The sequence below is a fragment of the Lynx canadensis genome, chromosome D1 (assembly GCF_007474595.2).
Source record: "Lynx canadensis isolate LIC74 chromosome D1, mLynCan4.pri.v2, whole genome shotgun sequence".
NCBI lineage: Eukaryota > Metazoa > Chordata > Mammalia > Carnivora > Felidae > Lynx > Lynx canadensis.
In genome coordinates this window covers 106,452,426-106,471,518 of record NC_044312.2, presented here as the reverse complement: position 1 = coordinate 106,471,518, position 19,093 = coordinate 106,452,426, and the positions used below count along the sequence as shown (strand labels likewise).

General features: G+C 45.4%; 1 long non-coding RNA gene across 1 annotated transcript; it reads right to left on the bottom strand.

Moving 5' to 3' along the window:
• Window positions 1-1,565: 1,565 nt before the first annotated feature.
• Window positions 1,566-4,867, bottom strand: LOC116738332. The gene is made up of 3 exons (XR_004344146.1): window positions 4,716-4,867; window positions 4,143-4,330; window positions 1,566-1,777 (listed from the first exon to the last, which is right to left on the bottom strand). It is a non-coding gene; the product is annotated as an uncharacterized LOC116738332 (long non-coding RNA).
• Window positions 4,868-19,093: the final 14,226 nt, after the last annotated feature.

Below are 19,093 nucleotides of genomic sequence, written 5' to 3'. Positions count from 1 at the left end.
TACTGGATTTACTTTTCTATACAATCTCCTTTTTTCTTTTTCCTGTTCTAGTTCTAGATTTAGTACTATCTTTTCCAATGATTAATCATCGGGCATCCTTCCTCTTCCCGTTCTGCTGCCCCAGTCCTTCAATCATCTTCATTATCAATTCTTGCATGAAATTGACTCTGTTCCCTGGGTAGACTCATTCATGAAATGGGCCAGGGTCCTTCTGGACAGAAGCAAATTTCTGCATATCTATGTGTCCATCTCCAGTTCCTATGGCCAAATGTCTTCCTTTTCCTCTCCTCTTATGGTCCAAAAGAGAAAGAGAGGGTGGACTGAGTTTCCCATTATTGAGAGGCAGAGAGAGGGGTGGGCTTTCTTCCCCACTGAGGACACACCCAAAGCACTGAGAACTGAGTATGGCCCATGAATTCTTAATAAGTGTGTGTGTGTGTGTGTGTGTGTGTGTGTGTGTGTGTGTGTAATAGGGGGGATCTTTTAAGATGTGGAAATGGGCAAGGGTCCATTAGCCTGGGCCTAATGGAATCGCTGACCCTGAGGTGTGTGGGGGAAGGTAGATGGCAGGGATCCATTATGACTTTTGTAGGTCTTAGGTCCTTTTGGCCAGTTTCCATAAAAACCATATTAAATACCATACCTTACAACTCCACTAATAAACAAGAGTATGCTCCACTCTGGTTTATGGGTCTATATTCATTATGATGACAGTCACTTTTGGTTAATTGTTTCAAAGAAATTCTAACATTTTTTGGGGGGGGCCTGGGTGGCTCAGTCAGTTAAGTGTCTGACTCTTGATTTCAGCTCAGGTCATGATCTCAGGGTTGGTGGGATCGAGCCCGACATCAGGTTCTGTGCTGACAGCTCCAAACCTGCTCGTGCTCTCCCTCTCTTCAAATAAATAAATAAACATTACAAGAAAAATAAATTCTATGGGGCGCCTGGGTGGCTCAGTCAGTCAGGCGTCTGACTTCAGCTGAGGTCATGATCTCACGGTTCATGGGTTGGAGCCCCCGGTCAGGCTCTGTGCTGACAGCTGGGAGCCTGGGGCCCGCTTCAGATTCTTTGTCTCCCTCTCTCTCTGCCCCTCCCCTGCTCATGCCCTCTCTCTCTCTCTGTGTCTCTCAAAAATTAAAATTAAAAAAAAATAAATAAATAAAATCAAGCCAGGATTCACCCCTGCTTTGGATAAGTCACATCTCTCCCTGGCTTTACTCCTGACCCCACTCACTTGGGTCAGGTGCAGAGGGCTGAGAGCGGGGCCTCGCTGCACCAGTGGATCAGGGGTACTGCATGCAGCCCAATCAGCAGAGCCTAGGTCTTGAGGACTTCACAGATAGTCCCAGGGAAAATGGGGTCCACGAGGATGGAAAAGCACATTTCCAGAGAGAGGACCCCTGTTGTGCTACACGTGGGAAGGAACAGAGCGTTTTTTCAGATTCCTCAGTCCTTCACCCATGTGTTCTCCAAGGAACAGTTCCCTATGAGCGTGTGTGTGGGTGTGAGCTCAGGCACGGGAGGCTCTCCACAGCCTCCATTTTGATCACATCACATGAAAAGAATTTTCCATTTGCAGATGCTTTATTGAAATGAAAATGTATTTGAGGTTTCAACAGTTGTCTTGCAGTTTATAGATGAAAAGAGAAAGAAGGAAGAAAAGTCGTGGTTTATATTCACCGGCTGTCAGTTCCTGACCATTCTCTGTAGTCCTCGGGGTCTCCGGTCTCCGGGAAAGTTAAAAAGAGGCACACGGCTTACTGGAATACATTATTTGCTGGAAAACAAACACAGAGACATCACTCCGATGTTCAGCTCTCTGTTCCAAAGTCAAGAGTTGAAAAACGCGCATTTCTTCTTGGCTTCTAGGATTTGTCCACACACATCTGGTATCCAAGAAGGATTGTGCTGGAGTCAAGATCAGAATGATCTCGTCTCTCATGGTAACGATCAGGAGACTTTACTGATGCAAACAGGTGCTGGTGTTTCCAGATCTCTTCCCCATCAGGGATCCCTATGCTTATCAGGGTGCATTTATTTCAACAAAGAATCGTTAAGTCTCAGCCCAAATACAAGAAATGGGTAGTTTTTGAGTTCTGGCGTGGCCTTACGTGTTAGAAATACCGAAAACGGTCTGACACCGAGAACTTTACCTTTGACACTTACAAAACATTGGAGATGTGCACTCCAAGCGATCGGTCTAATTGACATTTTTAAAGAAAACATTCCAGGGGCACCTGGGTGGCTCAGTCAGTTAAGCGTCCGACTTAGGCTCAGGTCATGATCTCACAGTTTGGTTCATGGTTTCGAGCCCCATGGGCTCTGAGCTGCCGTCTCGGAGCTGGAGCCTGCTTCAGATTCTGTGTCTCCCTCTCTGCCCTCTCTCCTCTGCTCACACTCTGTCTCTGTCTCTCTCTCTCCAAAGTGAATAAACTTCAAAACAAACAACAACAAAAACCCCCATCCCATTATCCTTGATTGAAGGGAATTTCACTTTTTAAAGTGGTTAGTTATGCTAAATACACATAAGATAAAATTGACCATTTTCATCATTGTAAGTATACAGTTCTGCAGCATTAAGTCTATGTATGTTGTGGTGCAACCAATGTCCAGAACGTTTTCAGCTTGCTATTGTTGAACTCTATACCCACTGAACAACCCCCATTTTCCATACCAGCCAACCCCTAGAAGCCACCATTCTACCCTCTGTTTCTAGGAGACTGGCTACTCTAGAAAACTGATATAAATGAACTCATGCAACATATTTGTCTCTTTTTTTGCTGGCTTATTTCCTTTGTCATAAGGTCCTCAAGGTTCATCCATGTTGGCTCTTCTGAGTGATGAACACTTTTATCTTTAGCTTTGGCAGTATTTCTAAATTGTCACCCCGGAATGTTTCCATAGGAGTATCAAGATAGGGAATACATTATGGAGAACGAAACACTGCTTGTTGTTTTCAACAATTCCATCCCCCAAGGCCGATTCATACCCATGATCTGTCCTTGTCATCTATGGGGTCTTTAATTAATAGTCGAGGAATCCCATCATTTATACTGACAAATTTTGATTGCTTGAAAGCACACTTTAAATTCTGTTAGTAAGAGGTACAGAATCTTCTTCATAATGGATTCTTCTGAACTCTATTAAAACATTCTCATGAACATTTTATTATTTGTTCCTACAAAGAAGGGGATCATTGTTGCCGGTCACTTCTACAAGTAAGGGACTTCTTGAGAATCAGATGTGTTTTACCTTGATAGAAAATGAGTGTGGAGGTGCCTGGCTGGCTCAGTGGGGAGAGCCTGTGGCTCTTGATCTCAGTGTTGGGAGTTCGAGCCCATGTTGGGTGGAGAATGTACTTAATAAAAAGCAAGAAAAAAAATTTCAAAATAAAGAAAAAAAATGAGGGGTGCCTGCGTGGCTCAGTCGGTTAAGCATCCGACTTTGACTCAGGTCATGATCTCGTGGTTCATGAGTTCGAGCCCCACGTTGGGCTCTGTGCTGACAGCTCAGAGCCTGGAGCCTGCTTCCAATTCTGTGTGTGTCTCTCTCTCTGATCCTTCCCCCACTTGCACTCTGTCTCTCTGTCTCTTTCTCAAAAATAAATAAAGAATAATAAAAAAAAAGGAAAATATTGTGGCTCCTGGGTGGCTCAGTTGGCAGGTCATGATCTCCCAGTTCCTGAGATTGAGGCACGTCTGTCTCTGCACTGATAGGGCAGAGCCTGCTTAAGATTCTCTCTCTCTCCCTGTGTCCGCTCCTCCTCTATGCGTGCTCTCTCCCCCTGCCCCTTAAAGTAAATAAATAAACTCAAAAAAAGAAAAAAAGAGAAAGTTTGTGTGTGGATGTGTGAGTGTGTACTAGGATACTGAAGGGTAGTTCAGCCTTTATGTGAATATTGTCCCTCATTTGCCTTTTTCATTTATCATTCACTAAAGATTCCAAGAAGTGCAGAGGCAAATCACCACTGGGACCTTGGCTGGCTTTCTTGATGTCAAAGTACTCACATGCAGCCACAATTACATTCACTGAAATAAAATAAAGCATGTTGAACACTTGCTTTGGCATCACTAGTGACAAACGTAGAGCCTACTAGTCCCTGCCCCGTGGTTTGAAAGCACATCAGAAGAAACTGTAATTACCATCATCTGTGCAAAGTTGTGCAGAGTTTCGTTTGACTGGTTGAGAAAACACTGCTTCGCATCAGCCAAGGCCTTTTCTTCCTCAGTCTCCCAAACAAAATCCTGAAGAAAATTTTGGTATTCACTAACGCTCACTTCAGGACTGATTGTTTTGTTAACCACTTCCTCTAGAAACGGGCATCCAGAACCTGAAAGAAAACACATAAAAGCGATCTCAGTTCCGTAGCCCTGAAGCCCCTTTTTGGGAGCACCTAGGATGTTGGTCATCCAGTCTGCATCCCAGTAGACTCATACTTTCAGAAAGATGGTGGTGAATGGTCTTGAGTTCTCAGTTCTCAGAGACTAAAACTCAGGACCTAGGGTTTCCTTAAGCTTGAAAACATCTGTGCCCCTTCTCCACCCCAGCACTACCTCCACAGCCCAGAGAAGCCAAACACTACATAACCATGAAAAACAAAGACACTGGAGAAATGAGGTGGAGCCTGTTGGCCTGAATTTGGGGAACAGGAGGTCTTCCAGAGGGCCCTGACACCACCTTTAGCCCCGAACCTGTCCTTGCTGCACAGAACTCACCAGCAAAGCAGTAAAGCGGGAGGGCAATCAGCACAAGGGCTCTCAGCAGCTTCATGGTTGAGGGCAGCTGGTGTTAGCCGGTCAGTCCGACGTGGCAGGGAAGAAAGAACTCACTTGGGAGCTGAGCACCCAGAACTCCTCCTTTTATTCTCCCGGCCATCGCCTTAAGCCCTCCCCTAAATGAGGGACTGAGTCACACAGTAAACGTGGCACTGGGCCAGGAAATGACAGCAAGAATCAGCCCAGCCAGCCTGTGCCCTGTTTGTAGAAACCAAGGACACAGCTTGTTGGACCCAAAACTATTTTGGAACTGCAATAATGATAACATTATTGCATTAATTTAGATGAAATTAATACAAAAGTGCTTGCTAGCTAATGAAACGACGACAGAGTGTGCCTGTGTTGTCATCCTTGTTGTTTTATTGTTGCGGACTTTATTAGTCTCCTTCCACCTGTCCTCCTTCTTCAACAGATGGATAGCTTCGTATCCTGTGTTCCCATGGGCTCACCACGCATCTGGGCTCGGTGCAATACCAGATAGCTCCTCAGGAGGGCAGACTTCCCGTGTCCATAGACCCTTTTAACAAGAGGCTGGACGTTTAGGAAATACTAACAATGTCTAACTTTCTCTAAAGGCTGTTTGTGCAAAGACTATCTCAATTGATTAATTAATTTCATAAATTCATTCTATTCTGAATCTATGAATAATCTTTTTTTTTCGTTGTTTGGGTTTTTTTTTTTCCCATCAGTTAAAGGGTGATGTGAAGAAGCAGAGCAACTGATCGCTCAGCAGAGACAGTCCTGAATGGAGGAATGGTGGTAGGGACTGGGCTCAAGCAGATGTGGATTTATTTTATTTTTTTAGTGTTTGTTTCTGAGAAAGGGAGGGAGAGAGAGAGAGAGAGAGAGCGAGCGCTCACACGAGCGGGAGGAGGGGCAGGGGGAGAGGGGGCAGAGGAACCAAGCAGGCTCTGAGCTGACAGCAGCCAGCCCAACATGACACGGGGCTCAAACTCACAAACTGTGACATCATGACCTGAGCTGAAGTTGGACGCCCAACTGACTGAGTCACCCAGGTGCCCCAAGATGTGGATTTAAATTCTGGATGCAGGAAATAATCATGAAGTTTCTGAGGGCTAAATTGCTGGTTATTTCAAGCTTCTTTTGCCTCATTTCTAAAATGTGCATAAACCAGACCACACCTGGTTTGCAAGGATGACAGACACTCTGTAAAGAACTTACTGCGGGGCTTACAACAAGGTAATCATGAATACATGGGAGGTACCATCCATCCATCCATCCATGCATCCATCCATCCATCCATGCATCCATCCAAGCATCCATTGTTCAAAGGTAACCATGAGCTTCCCCCATGAGTGGATCCTGTGCTGCATGCCCCAGATTCAGCTGTCAGACCAGGACCTTGCTCCTGTGGAGCTTACCTCTTACAAGGGAGGCAGCAAAAAGCCCCCAACTGGGGGGCCTGGGTGGCTCAGTCGGTTAAGCACCCGACTTAGGCTGAGGTCACGATCTCACAGTTCATGGATTTGAGCCCTGCGTCAGGCTCAAAAGAATTTCACAAAACCATAAATAAAAAGCTCATAACTGAATGAGTGACCTCAGAAAGTGATTTGTAGGGAACAAGAAAACAACCATGAAGGGCAGCATCCTGTACAGAGGGTCAGGCCAGCTATAGGAGGAAGGGCTTTAAAGCCTAGATGAGTGGACAATGATTATCAAGGGGAAGATCTTGGGACAGGTGTTCTAGGCAGAGAGCACAGCAGGTACAGGGGTTCTCTCTAGAGCAGTTGGTACTGGGCAAGAGAATGACAGCAAGGATGGTGTGCCTCTTGGTGTCAAGAAAGATAGGACAGCCTCATAGTTTAGAAAAGCCACATCAGTTTAAGTGGAGATGATATGAAGGTGAAAGGAACAAGAGAAACTAGGTTGGCTCAAGTAAAAAAAAAAAAAAAAAAAAAAAAAAAAAAGAAAGAAAGAAAGAAAAGAAACTGATGAGTGAGCCAGACAGATGAGTTGATTATTTGTGAATGTCATATTTGCTGTTTAGATGATCTGGGACTTCCCATCATTCAGCCGGAACATAAGTTGCCAAGAAAAATACTCCTTTAGGGACAGGCTAGCAATAGGGAAGAAGGTTATGTTCTTCTGTGCGTACTTTCTCGCCCAGTTGACCATTGATGCCAATCTCCATTCCAAACGACAATGTCCAAATGAAGAACTTTACTGATGAAATGGGAGACGTTTTGGCTAGGACAAAATGGGGACTGTCCCTGGTGCCCCAGTTGTTAGGGACTTGCCCTGTTATCTGCTGGGATGCCGGTCTCTTCAGAGGTTTCGTACCCAGCTCAGCTAGGCTACAATCCCACCTCGCGTGCTTGGTGCCCCCAAGAAAGAGGTGTATTTTTTTTGTTTTACCTTGATGTTTCCTCATTCTTAGGTGAATCAAATAACAATAACTCAGCCCACAAAGAACTCATTTGTGAGCCAGTGGTTACAAGGATAAATAGAAGAAACCACAATGCTTGTGTAGGCAGCCTGACTTTTTTTCTCTTCCCCGACGGAGCTTTCACTCAAGTCCCCAAGCGAAGGTCAGAAATTAGCCTTCAGCTTTGGTGTTTGGGTGACACTTGCTGATCACCTATTATGACAAACCATGGTATGTGGGTGAATTTGCACAGGTACTCATTTTACTGTGAATACCTTGTGTTGTGGGAGAGAAAGTATGTGGCACGACACAATTATGTTTGGCCTGTCCTCGGGCTCATGCAAGACCTGAGATGTACTCACACCAAATTGATCATTTGAGGCTTTGCCATCCTTAATAAAAGTGACAATAGTCTGTGAGAGCCATTTCCCCCCCAGTGATTCCTGCATTGGCACCAAAGCCTAGGAAGGAGTTATTTTGACATTTAGATGGTCTTTAGGCATTTTTAAATTGTAGGTTTCTGATACTGATCCACTTGACAGTATTTAGGGACATGATAACCCATATGTTTTGCCCATTCATTCTGTAACACCGGTTCTGCCCCTCCCCTCCAAGGCTGCTGGGACATTAACCTCCGGCATGTTTTTTGAAAGTGAACCTCTTCTTCAGTAAGATCATGCCAAAGTCTAAGACTTGGATGGGAAGGTACTTCCATGGGCCAGAAACTTTCAGAAAGGTGCTGGCCTTGGAGACATCTGGATGGCAGTGCAAGGTGGGTTGTTCACATTACCTGGGCCTTTCCAGGTACACCTCTTGCCTTGGGCCAATCCTGGTCTGGAGATTTCCCAGCTGTGTCTCTTTATACAATGGGAACATCCTGGGGTTGTCATATGTCCTCAGAACGGGTTTGGGCACAAAGCTGGTGCCATGTACCTGTCAGCCGCCAGTGATTAATTTCATAAAAAGGTGAAAGGCCTTATGCTAACCCTTGGATGTCTAGGACCATTGGAGACCCCTGGAAACTTCCTTCAACTTCACATTCTCTGAAAGATCTGGAGAAGATCATGTTCAGAGCACAGGCAAAATCCTACGTTTGAGCCCAGAGCACGGTATTTTGATCCGTGCTTACTTGATACTGTTCTGACTTCCTGGAAGAGTTTCATTGAGACATAACTTACACGTAGAGTCTCTGTCAAACATATTCTACATCCGGTTGGTTTATTAATCTTCTCAAGGCCCAAGGCAATGAACAATTACCCGTTTTTAAAATTCAAGAAAACATAAGAGAAAAAAAATTTTTTTTTTTTTTTAAAAAGTGGGGACAGGCGCCTGGGTGGCTCAGTGGGTTAAGTGTCCGACTTCGGCTCAGGTCACGATTTTGAGTTTCGTGAGTTTAAGCTCCGCATCGGGCTCTTTGCTGACAGCTCAGAGTTTGGATCCCACTTCGGATTCTGTGTCTCCCTCTCTCTCTCTGTTCCTCCCTCACTTGCATTCTGTCTCGCTGTCTCTCTCTCTCAAAAATAGATAAAGAATAAAAAAAATTAAGAAAACATGAATAGCAAACCATGGTGAACACTCACTGGATGCACTGGATTAAAGGAGGTGCAAACCTCCTTTAATCGGATGACAACACAATGCGTCGGATGAGGATGAAATTTGTTGGCCAAATGGGGATGCGTTGGAGTGTGAAAGAGGTCACAAAATGGATGGAGTGCCAGGACAACAGCATAAACCAGGATTCTCCGGAGGAAACGGAGATGTGTGGTCACACTCCATTGGTGGCAATCTCCTCTCCGGTTTCGAGGGTCTAATCGGAAACCAGTCCCTGTATGCAGAGGGCAGGGAGAGACAGAAGAAAAGGTGGCCACTCCAGGTTGGTAGGTGGCAGGTTTAATGAACAAAGGAACCGACACAGGAGGGCACCTGCGTGGCTCAGTTGGTTAAGCGTCTAATTTCAACTCAGGTCATGATCTCACAGTTTGTGAGTTCAAGCCCCACGTTGGGTTCTCTGCTGTCAGCACAGAGCCCGCTTTGGCTCCTCTGTGGTCCCCACTCTGTCAGCCCCTCCCCCGCTGGTGCTCTCTCTCCCCCTGTCTCTATCTCAAAATAAATAAATAAACGGAACATGAGGGGCACCTGGCCAGCCCAGTCGGTGAAGCGTCCGACTTCAGCTCAGGTCTTCTGCGGCTCAGGGCATAATCTCATGGTTCGTGAGTTTGAGCCCCACGTGGGGCTCTGTGCTGACAGCTGGGAGCCTGGAGCCTGCTTCAGGTTCTGTGTCTCCCTCTCTCTCTGCCCCACTCCTGCCTGTGCTCTGTCTCTGAAAAATGAATAAACGTTAAAATAAATTAGGAAAAAGAAAGTAAAGACAAAAAAGATGGATAGATCTCCACACCTATGTTCCAGAGTCAGAAACTTTATACAGAGGCAGTAAGTGGGTTCAGTCACACTGAACACAGTTCAGATGGTCTCAACACGACATCATAGTGTCTCAAGGTATTGTGGTTGGAGCAGCTTCTGGGGTGGAATAGGGCTAAGTGGAACCCACATTCCAAGAACAGGGCAGGTGGGTGAGGAGCTCCCGGTTTCCAGGGTCCAGCTCATGGGTCAACTGGAGGTCACATCCTGTCCCCCAACCCCTCCCCATGAGGAGTGTGTGTCATTTCTCCCTATATGTAGATAATGGGACTAGAGAAGTCACTTAACTTGACCAACGGCACACCGCTTATGGTTGGCAGAGCTCCTTAGGGACGGAGCCTGGTGTTTCTGACTGAGAGATAGCTCCTGACACTATTGACCTCCTTGGTTTGACCCTTGTGGACGTCCACTTTAGGGCTCCAATGGATTCTGGTGATCTTGACTCACACTACTGCCCTATGTGAACTCCAGGTTGAATTCTGTGTGCACCGCCCCCCTCCGCCATCCACCCAGTTTTCTGCTGGAGGCCTTTGCTCCCTGTGGACTCCCCTCCCCACTGTCCTTGCCTCAGTCCTACAGGGTTGAAACTCCTCATTCACTCCTGATGCTACATCCAAGACAGCCCACCCACTTCTGCCCTTCCCTGGGCCCTGAATCTCTAGGGATCTCCCTTGTCGACACCCCTTGGCACTGTGGGAGCAGCTCTCCCCTGACATCTTCAGAATCCCGATCCCATGGTCCCTCCTCTCTGTTAGGCTCCCCGAGGGCACTGCCTGTGCATTGCTGGCCATTGTGTGATGGCAGCGATAGAGTGGTGCTTAATTAATTGTTGTGTAACTGCTTTTCAGGGCAGATGTTGGATTTATACGAAGATTCTACTGATGATATTACACGTTTTATCATTAGGTCTATTTCGAGAGAGAAGCACGTTTACATTTGACTCTTCAGTAAAGTCAGGGATCAAACCCAACACTAAAACCAGTCATCCACCTGTCATTCTGGTGCTACCTCCACTTTCTTTGTGTTCCTGAATGAAGACTGCTTTCTCCTCTCTCCTTTTTTAAGCATTATTTTTTAATTGATTTGTTTAAAAAAAATTTTTTACGTTTTATTTATTTTTGAGACAGGGAGAGACAGAGCATGAATGGGGGAGGGTCAGAGAGAGAGGGAGACATAGAATCTGAAACAGGCTCCAGGCTCTGAGCTGTCAGCAGAGAGCCCGACGCGGGGCTCGAACTCACGGACAGTGAGATCGTGACCTAGGCTGAAGTCGGACGCTTAACCGACTGAGCCACCCAGGCGCCCCTAATTGATTTGTTTTAAATTTACGTTCAATTTAGTGATCATATACTGCAACAATGATTTCAGGAGCAGATTCCTTAATGCCCCTTACCCATTTAGCCCATGCCCCCTCCCACAACCCCTCCAGTAACCCTCTGTTTGTTCTCCCTATTTAAGAGTCTCTTATGTTTTGTCCCCCTCCCTGTTTTTGTATTATTTTTGCTTCCCTTCCCTTATCTTCATCTGTTTTGTATATTAAGTCCTCATATGAGTGAAGCCATGTGATATTTGTCTTTCTCTGAATGACTAGTTTTGCTTAGCATAACACCCTCTAGATCCATTCACATAGTTGCAAATGGCAAGATTTAATTCTCTTTGATTGCCGAGCAAAATCCATTGGGTTTATATATATTATACACACAATATATATATATCTTCTTTGTATATATATATACACAATATAGATCTTCTTTATCCATTCATCCATCGATGGACATTTGGGCTCTTTCCATACTTTGGCTATTGCCAATAGTGCTGCTGTGAACATTGGGGTGCATGTGTCCCTTTGAAACAATATACCTGTATCCCTTGGATAAATACCTAGTAGTGCAATTGCTGGGTCGTAGGGTGGTTCTGTTCTTAACTTTCTGAGGGACCTCCATACTGACTTCCAAAGTGGCGGCACCAGCTTGCATTCCCACCAACAATACAAAAGATATCCTCTTTCTCCGCATCCTCGCCAATATCTGTTGTTGCCTGAGTTGTGAATGTTAGCCATTCTGACATGGGTGAGGTGGTACCTCACTGTGGTTTTGATTTGTATTTCCCTGATGATGAAGGCTGCTGTGCAGTTTTTCACGTGTCGGTTGGCCATCTGGATGTCTTCTTTGGAGAAATGTCTATTCATGTCTTTTGCCCATTTGTTCACTGAATGATTTGTTTTTGGGGTGTTGAGTTTGAGAAGTTCTTTATAGATTTTGGATACTAACCCTTTATCTGTTATGTTGTTTGCAAATATCTTCTCCCATTCCGTCGGTTGCCTTTTAGTTTTGCTGATTGTTTCCTTCGCCGTGCAGAAGCTTTTTATTTTGATGAGATCCCAATAGTTCATTTTTGCTTGTTTCCCTTGCTTCCGGAGATGTGTTGAGTAAGAAGTTGCTGCGGCCAAGGTCAAAGAGGTTGGCTTGCTTTCCGCTCGAGGGTTTTGACGGCTTCAGCCTTAAATATAGGCCTTTCATCCATTTTGGGTTTATTTTTGTGTCTGGTGTAAGAAAGTGGTCCAGGTTTATTTTTCTGCATGTCGCTGTCCAGCTTTCCCAGCACCACTTGCTGAAGAGACTGTCTTTATTCCTTTGGATATTCTTTCCTGCTGAGTCAAAGATTAGTCGGCCATACGTTTGTGGGTCCATTACTGGGTTTTCCATTCTGTTCCATTGATCTGAGGGTCTGTTTTTCTGCCAGTACCAGACTGTCTTGATGAGTACAGCTTTGTAATACAGCTTGAAGTCTGGGATTGTGATGCCTCCTGCCCTGGTTAAAGTTTCAAGATTGCTTTGGCTATTCGGGGTCTTTTCTGGTGCCATACAAATTTGACGATTGCTTGTTCTAGCTCTGTGAAGAGTGCTGGTGGTACTTTGATAGATATTGCATTGAATATGTAGATTGCTTTGGGAAGTATTGACATTTTAGCAATATTTGTCCTTCCTCTCCAAGAGTATGGAATATTTTTCCATTTTTTGTGTCTTCTTCATTTTCTTTCATAAGGTTTCTATAGTTTTCAGTGTATAGATTTTTCACTTTGGTTAGATTTATTGGTAGGTATTTTATGCTTTTGGTGCAATTATAAACGTGATCAATTCCTTGATTTCTCTTTGTGTTGCTTCATTGTTGTGTATAGGAATGCAACCGATTTCTGTGCATTCATTTGTATCCTGAAACTTTGCTGAAATCATGGATCAGTTCTAACAGTTGTTTTGGTGGAATCTTTTGGGTTTTCAATATAGAGTATCATGTCATTTGCACAGTGTGAAAGTTGGACCCCCTGTCCTGGATGAGGACTTTGATGTCAAAATAGGGAGAGGGATGTGGAGTGCAGGAGGAAGTGTGAGCCCCTGCCCTCCATGGACTGGGCCACCTCAGTCTCCCTGTTCCTTAGAAGTAACCATTATCTTGATCCAACTGAACTTTGATCCAATGTAACCCGGATCTATCTCATGACTTGAGGCTTCACACCGGATTTGGAAGCCAGGCCAGGATCAGGTGTTGCCTGCAGTTAATTCTCCTTGGCTCATTCACCAAAACCCTGAACTTTACACAACTTGACATTTCCAAGAGACATGTGGTTAGCCATTTACTCCCGACACACGTGGGACAGTTCATATAGCTCATTAGATATCTACACCATTATCGTCTTGATTGACTTAGTAATTTTCCTCCACGATGTGCCAAGATTTTCTTGCCAACCATAGGCAAGCACAGGTGTGAACCTCTGGTCCTCAGGGGGTACTACAAGAAGGACATGGGCGAACTGATATAAAGCATTTCCACTGGAAGGACAGGATTTTCAACTGAAGCTGACTGACTCCCTCCTTCCACCCAAACCTGTGGACATTTGTCAATGTCGGGAGATGTCTTGGGTGTCCCCACAGGGTGAGGGGGATGCCACTGGCATCAAGTGGTAGAGACTAGCCGATGCTCAGGTGGTCTACTCAAAACAAGAAGTTCTCAGCCTCAATTGACAATAAGGCCTTGATTCAGAAATCTAGTGCTAGAGAAATATCTAAAAACAGTGGTCTTTGTAGTGAACGATGAGTAGTGCTAGGTAGCCTCACGTTAGGTGGACAGTGAGCAGAGCCCCAGTGCAGACAGGTGCCAGTGGGAGCGTCAGCATCTGTGCTGTTTGGTGAGCAGAGCTCAGTCTCATGTCATGTCCAGGGCTTTGCCCAAGTTTGTTCTTGGTCACGGAGGACCTTGGCTTCATTCTGTCATCCACATCCTCGTTTTCCTTCAAAATCCAACTCAGTCATCAACCTCTTCCTATAGTCTGCCTTCAAGGAGAATGCGTAGCTCATAAGGGTCTAGTTCTTTGGTGAATGTCTACAGGCTTTTGATTTCTATGATAGAATCTCCCTCCCAGGAATATACTTGATATCTTTTTTCCACTTCTCTTTTGTCTTGTCTTTTGACCTGATCATGAATTCCTCAAGGAAATCCATTAATTCTTTCCATAAAAGACACAAGTTGCTCCTAAGTTTGATACAGTGTACATTCCAAGTTGACCTGAGATAATTTGCCACATCACAACCTATTTCTTGCCAAATTTCCACCTGACCATTTCTTTGGCCCCTCTTTTTCTATCCTGTCCTTTCTTTTCATTTCTAACAACGTCCTGTGTTTTTCAAAATTTGCATTTTAAAATAGGGATAAGAAGGGGCGCCTGGGTGGCGCAGTCGGTTGAGCGTCCGACTTCAGCCAGGTCACGATCTCGCGGTCCGGGAGTTCGAGCCCCGCGTCAGGCTCTGGGCTGACGGCTCAGAGCCTGGAGCCTGCTTCCGATTCTGTGTCTCCCTCTCTCTCTATCCCCTCCCCCGTTCATGCTCTGTCTCTATCTGTCCCAAAAATAAATAAACGTTGAAAAAAAAATTAAAAAAAAAATAGGGATAAGGAAGCACTGTTCAAAAAGGAGACTAGTGAGAAACGGCTTCCACTGAGAAGCACTGGAGCCATGTCTCTCCGTATCCACACCATGTAGCCTCATACTCACCTACCACTTCTTTCACTGTGTCTCCTGGTTTTGACGTGTTCACAATATTGTTAAGTGTTCTCTATTGATTCATTCATTAAAACCTATGTTATAGCCTGTGTTGACTGGATCTCATGCCTTATCTTTCCTCATCTACTCTTTTTTGGTAAAGCATATCCTCCCATGCCTTTTGAGAAAAAGCTCAATGGAGATAAAACTTTTGAAGATTTGCACTTCGGAAATCTCCATTCAGCTTCATGCTTAAATGACATTTGGCTGCCCAGAGAACTCCATTCATATACAATGAAAGGTTTAAGCCTGTGAATTTTTACTATTACTCCTGTGTCTTCCAGTCTCTTGTTGAATGGATTTTTATTCCCCATCCTTGGATATGACCTAGTATTTCCTTCAGAAAAAATACCTTTCTTCTGAGTGATGTCCAAAAAAAAAAAGAAAAAATCACAGAAATGTGTTTTCATGTGAGGAGTGAGTGAGATACTCAATTTCATATTTTTCATTTATAGGAAATTTTCTTGTAGTCTTCTTTGAATTTCTTCCCACCATGATCTGTGTCATTCTGGAAACCTGATAGCTGGGTCTCATGGACTTATGCTTTCACATGCTTTTCTTTTCTCCAACATTTGTGTTCTCTACTTGTGTATCCGTAATAAATACATTATTTTTGTTCCAAGATTCTGCTTTGTCCTTCAACTCGTTATTTTTTTCCAGCTGTCATATTTTTAATTTTTCCAGAGCTCTTTGTTTTACTCTGAATGTTTTTTAAGCCATAAAGAGAGTAGAGATCTTGGTAATCTGGGTTTTCTGAAGATCCATGAAAGAATCCATGGGAGAAAGAGCTGCCTGGCCCAGAAACTATGGACTAATTGCAAAAGAGTATGAGTCAGTTAAGAACTTTCTTGTCTTCTTGTCTCTCCTCATTTTAGGCCCCAGCTCTGTCAGAAACTATGGTTAGCTGCTGGGGGGCAGAGAAAGTAGTAGTAAAGGAGAGAGAAAAAGGAGAAATCTCCATTTTGGAACAATAGGAGGTTTTGATTATTATACAGGCCTGAATACACTAATTTCAGAAGAGAGACATTAAACTTCATATCCTACAAAATGGAGAACCTTCGAACGTTTGCTCGAAGTAAGCAATGGCAAAAGCAGAGCTTTGTGTTCAGAGTGCTGACCTTGTCATAGAGAGCAAGACGGATGTAGGGAGAAGCCTAGGAGGAGGGGTCCCTGGGCAGAGAGTGGTCATCTGTGTTCAGGGGGACAATGAGAAGCCTCAAGGACAAAGTCAAAAGACTCTGCGTACATCAATCCTTCCTACTTAGTGTAACTCAGTTGTGAGTTCGAGTCAGAGTTTCCGGAAAATTAGATGTATCTCAACCAAGAAGAATCTAGGAGGCAAATCAAACAGAGAGTTGACCCCAGACACCATTTGAGTGTGAGGCTCAGCCACTCTGGGGAAGTATGTCCAGTGGAGATTGCATTACAGGCCTGCTCCCATTTAGTTATCTTTCTCCTGCCTCAGAGAGCTATAGCATCTGGAGTGTGTGTGTGCACGCACACATGTGTGTATACATGCGTGGGTGCGTGTGGGTGTTTGGTAAAGTAGACATAACATAAAAGTTACCATTTGAACCACGTTTAAACGTACGATTCAGCTGCATTAAGTGCATTCACAATGTTGTCATGGCTACCCATTTCCAGAACCCATGTCAGACAGAAACTCTGCCCTCAGTAAACATGAATTCTTTCAACTTCTCTTCTCCCAGCCCCAGCCTTTACAGTCTTTCTTGATCTAACTTCACACTCTTGATCAGCAGCTCATGTAGGAAAATGTTCCCATATGAGACCCTGAGTTTATTAGTTTTATAACAATGTACCCGATGAATACACCTGAAACTACTGGGCTAGAAGGGCCACAGAAGTAGCTACGGAAAGGTCTTAAGGGAGACGGTGGCTGGCTGACTCAGTGGGAAGAGCACGGGACTCTTGATCTTGGGGTCATGAGTTTGAGCCCCCTGTAGCAGGGAGAGACTACTTCGATGAAAATAACACTTAAAAAAGGAAAAGAAGGTTCTCAAGGTGAGCACTGTGGTGATGCTAGGGTCATCGGAGTCTCATGGAGGTCCTGCCCTTCTTCCCGGTCAACAGATGGCACCTGCTTCCCTAGTCACTGAGCAGCTGGCACCCGAAGGAGTTGGAGATGAGGAAATGAGGACTGCATGGGTTTTACCTGCAGAGATATCTACATGTGTGTACAGCAGCTGGGGGAAGTCTGGGCATCATTTTGCTTTTTAGGTCTTCCTGGGTGATTCTAACACAGAGCCAGGGGTGAGGAGCGCTTGAGTAAGACATTCTTCCTCCTCACATTCGATGGTGGTAATCATCTTTTCCCTTCCCGGATACTAGCAGGGACTGACACAGAACATGTAAACCTTCTGGGATAATGACCCACCCATAAGAGTGCTCGGTAGATGTAAGTGCTCACTATTTGATCAACAACAATAATGATTGAAACAATTTGTTGTTCTGAATTATTGATTTCTCTCACTCTCAGTTCGAACCCACACACCGTGAGATCAGGAGCTGAGTCGACATCAAAAGTTGGACGTTTCTCAGAGTTTGCAAGAGCTCCATGTTCCTTGTGTCCACTGAGCATAGTTCGTAGGCTGACTATAGAATGCGTTTCACACAATGGGGACCTATTTCAGTGTGCGTGTTTCCTGATGTGTTAAAAATACACACCTACTCTAAAGGCGTTGCTAAGAATTGATGATACTAGGAGAGACAGGAAGATGGCGGCGTAGGAGGACACTGGGCTCACCGCGCGTCCTGCTGATCACTTAGATTCCACCTACACCTGCCTAAATAACCCAGAAAACCGCCAGAGAATTAGCAGAACGGAGTCACGGGACCCAAGTGCAGACGAGAGGCCCACGGAAGAGAGTAGGAAGGGCGGCGAGGCGGTGCACGCTCCACGGACTGGCGGGAGGGAGCCGGGGCGGAGGGGCGGCTCACCGGCCAAGCAGAGCCCCCGAATCTGGCTTGCAAAAGCGGAGGGGCCTGACGGACTGGGTTCCGACAGCAAGCGCGACTTAGCGTCTGGGAGGTCATAAGTTAACAGCTCTGCTCGGAAAGCGGGAAGGCTGAGGACAAAGGGAGGGTGAGCTGCGGAGCCCCCGGACGACAGCGCTCAGTTTGGCGGGGAACAAAGGCGCTCGCCAGCGCCATCTCCCCCGCCCATCCCCCAGCCAAAATCCCAAAGGGAACCGGTTCCGGCCAGGGAAATTGCTCGCTCCGCGCAAACACCCAACTCTGTGCTTCTGCGGAGCCAAACCTCCGGCAGCAGATCTGACTCCCTCCGGCTGCCACAGGGCCCCTCCTGAAGTGGATCACCTAAGGAGAAGCGAGCTAAGCCTGCCCCCCCTGCCGCCGTGCACCTTGCCTTCCCACCCCAGCTAATACGCCAGATCCCCAGCATCACAAGCCTGGCAGTGTGCAAGTAGCCCAGACGGGCCACGCCACCCCACAGTGAATCCCGCCCCTAGGAGAGGGGAAGAGAAGGCACACACCAGTCTGACTGTGGCCCTAGCGGTGGGCTGGGGGCAGACATCAGGACTGACTGCGGCCCCGCCCACCAACTCCAGTTATACACCACAGCACAGGGGAAGTGCCCTGCAGGTCCTCACCACACCAGGGACTATCCAAAATGACGAAGCGGAAGAATTCCCCTCAGAAGAATCTCCAGGAAATAACAACAGCTAATGAGCTGATCCAAAAGGATTTAAATAATATAACAGAAACTGAATTTAGAATAATAGTCATAAAATTAATCGCTGGGCTGGAAAACAGTATACAGGACAGCAGAGAATCTCTTGCTACAGAGATCAAGGGACTAAGGAACAGTCACGAGGAGCTGAAAAATGCTTTAAATGAAATGCAAAACAAAATGCAAACCACCACGGCTCGGATGGAAGAGGCAGAGGAGAGAATAGGTGAACTAGAAGATAAAGTTATGGAAAAAGAGGAAGCTGAGAAAAAGAGAGATAAAAAAATCCAGGAGTATGAGGGGAAAATTAGAGAACTAAGTGATACACTAAAAAGAAATAATATACGCATAATTGGTATCCCAGAGGAGGAAGAGAGAGGGAAAGGTGCTGAAGGGGTACTTGAAGAAATAATAGCTGAGAACTTCCCTGAACTGGGGAAGGAAAAAGGCATTGAAATCCAAGAGGCACAGAGAACTCCCTTCAGACGTAACTTGAATCGATCTTCTGCACGACATATCACAGTGAAACTGGCAAAATACAAGGATAAAGAGAAAATTCTGAAAGCAGCAAGGGGTAAACGTGCCCTCACATATAAAGGGAGACCTATAAGACTCGTGACTGATCTCTCTTTTGAAACTTGGCAGGCCAGAAAGAATTGGCACGAGATTTTCAGTGTGCTAGACAGAAAAAATATGCAGCCGAGAATCCTTTA